This window comes from Parus major, chromosome 19 (genome assembly GCF_001522545.3).
Source record: "Parus major isolate Abel chromosome 19, Parus_major1.1, whole genome shotgun sequence".
NCBI lineage: Eukaryota > Metazoa > Chordata > Aves > Passeriformes > Paridae > Parus > Parus major.
The window spans coordinates 4,552,080-4,554,770 of NC_031787.1; positions in this window are offsets into that span (position 1 = coordinate 4,552,080).

A 2,691-nucleotide genomic window follows, 5' to 3' on the forward strand; every position below is an offset into this window, starting at 1 on the left:
CGGGAACCGCTCCCTGCCCCGCTCCCGGTGCGCTCCCGGCTCCTCGGGCATCACTCCCGGTGCGCTCCCAGCTCCCCGAGCTCCTCTCCTTGCCCCGCTCCCGGTGCGCTCCCAATTTCGCATTCCCGGTGCACTCCCGGCTCTCCGGGCACCGCTCCTGGTGTGCTCCCAATTCCCCGTTCCCGGTGCGCTCCCAATTCCCTGCTCCCGGTACGCTCCCGGTGCGCCCCCGGTGCGCTCCCAATTCCCCGTTCCCGGTGCGCTCCCGGTGCGCTCCCGGCTCCCCGGGCACCGCTCCGGGCACCGCTCCTTGCCCCGTTCCCGGTCGGTTCCCTGTGCTCTCCCGGCTCCCCGAGCACCGCTCACCTGCTCCGCACGCCGCCCCGGCCGCTCTGTGGCTCGCTGTTCCCCGGCCCCGCTGCCCCGCTTTTACAGCCCTCGGCTCGGGGCTGGCGGCTCGGCCCGCCCCGCCGGGGCGGAGTGTGCCCGGGGCCGGCCCCGCTCGGGTCCCCCCCGTGTCCCCCGTGTCCCTTCCCACCCCTGCTGCGGCTCGGGGACAGGGGCTGCTGTGGAGAGGGAGGTTTGGGAGGGATGCTCGAGTGATGCTTCTTACCCGGTGTAGCTCCTGCGCTGTGGACAGGTCAGGAATATCCTTGGAATGCCTTGCTGGGAATATCCCATCACTCTGTGTCACACCCCTCTCATGAGCAATCTTTAATATAAATATAATTGATCCCTGTGCCCATTGCCACCCCAGCAAACACTAACAATAGATGGGAGCCTCTTGTTCTTTCCCACCTCTGCATGGATGGAACTGCTCACCCCAGCTGTAAAGATGCTGCAGCCCCAGATTTGGGGCTGCCCTGCTGTCCCCAGCTTGTGGGGTCACCTGAGAGCTTCAGGCAGTGGCTGTGGGGCTTGGAGCTGCACTTATGGCAATAACCTCCATCTTAAACTCATCACATCCTAAATATTGTGGAATTAAGTGACTGATGTAAAGCACAAGAGACCTTTTAGAGCAGTAAAGCCGTGGCTCAGTGTGAATTTGTCAATAATTCCTCAGACAGAGCATTTCCTGCAGCCCCTCTACTGAAAGCTGAATATTTTCTGCTGTCTCCAAGTGAGCTCCTGCAGTGTAATATTTTTCCATGCACCTTGTCCAAACTTCTCACAGAGCATAGGAAACATATTCCACCTTATCCACGTTTTTGTTGGATTTTCCTCCCTTAAACTGACCCACTTACTCTTCTTCTACTGTTCTCTCAGTTCTGCAACTTATCCCCTTTTCCTTTCTCCACTGGGAAACTGAAACATTTCTCAATCTTTTCGCAGTCCTGCTCCTTCCTCTTGTTAAATCCCTGATTTTTACCACATTTTTTGTCTTCTCCACCTTTTCAAAGTGTCCTTGTCCTTACTCTGGGCTTTGACAGGAGATTGCCAATGTGCTGTGAAAACTTTAAGCACGGGATTTATAACTGGTGTGAACAAGTGTAAATAAGATTTTGTTAACCTGTGTCTGATATTACATGTGACAGGGGATGTTCCATCCACATGGGATCTGTCAGCAATGCCACTGTGGATTTAGCAAACTTCCCAGGGATTAGTTGGCTTGGAGTGCTCTGCTCAGCTCCTGCCCCAGTGTGTATCTAGGAAATGATGAATTCTATCTTTATTTTTAGATCAAACAAGCAATAACTATGTTTTCTGTATAACAAACAATGTAGAATGTAGATGAATATTTTAATGAGAGTGGAAGTAAAATGAAATACAAGCAGAATTCCTCAACTCAAAGATGAAGATTGAAGAAATAGGATTTCTTAAAGATGCTTGGAGCTGGAGAGTTGAACTTTTTTGAGGAAAAAACAGTAAAATAGCAATGCAAAATATACTTTCTAATGCAAACTGAAGTGCATTCTCATTACTACCTTCTCCATTTGTTCTGGTTTGGATGTCTCTCCACTTCTCATCATCACCTTTCAGTCTTTTATTTGAAACAGAAAGATTAACCTCAAAATCCTCATCTCACAGTAAATACCAAGGAAGTTCTGAAGGAAAAGTCTCCCACTTATTTTCCTTACTGGCACAAGGGATGGCAAATTATTCCTACATTAATACTCTCAGCTCCACACTTTTCCAGGTGAAAATAAGTACTAGAGAATAAACTGCCAGTTCTGCAGCACAGAGAAGTTTAATTAAATACATTTGAATGTTCTCAAAGATCTGAACTTTATTTGTACTTCTGTAATCAGAGTCTTTCTCAACAATTTCACTTTTTTGCTGGAAGCGTGCAATGCTGAGGGAGCGCAGCTCCGAAGGAGCTTTGGTGGCTCCGGAAATCCACTTTTCACAACAGGACTGCGAAGGAAAAGGATGGCAGAAACAGCTACAGTGCACCTTCTTTTAAAAACATCCTTTTTTTTAGCTGTCTTTTCACTTTGGAGACAGAAAACAGCTCCATGGGCTGAACGTGCCATGCAAACGCACCGTCAGCTTGGCTGACACCGAGCCGTGCTGACATTTTTTTGTTCCAAAAACCCCCCAACTTTGTTTTTAACAAATTTTTGAATATAAAAGGGCAAAAAAAAAAAAAAAAAAAAAAAAAAAAAAAAAAAAAGCAAAAAAAAAAAAAAAAAAAAAAAAGAAAAAAAAAGAAATATCCACCATAGGGTGCTGAGCGAAATGCTGAACACA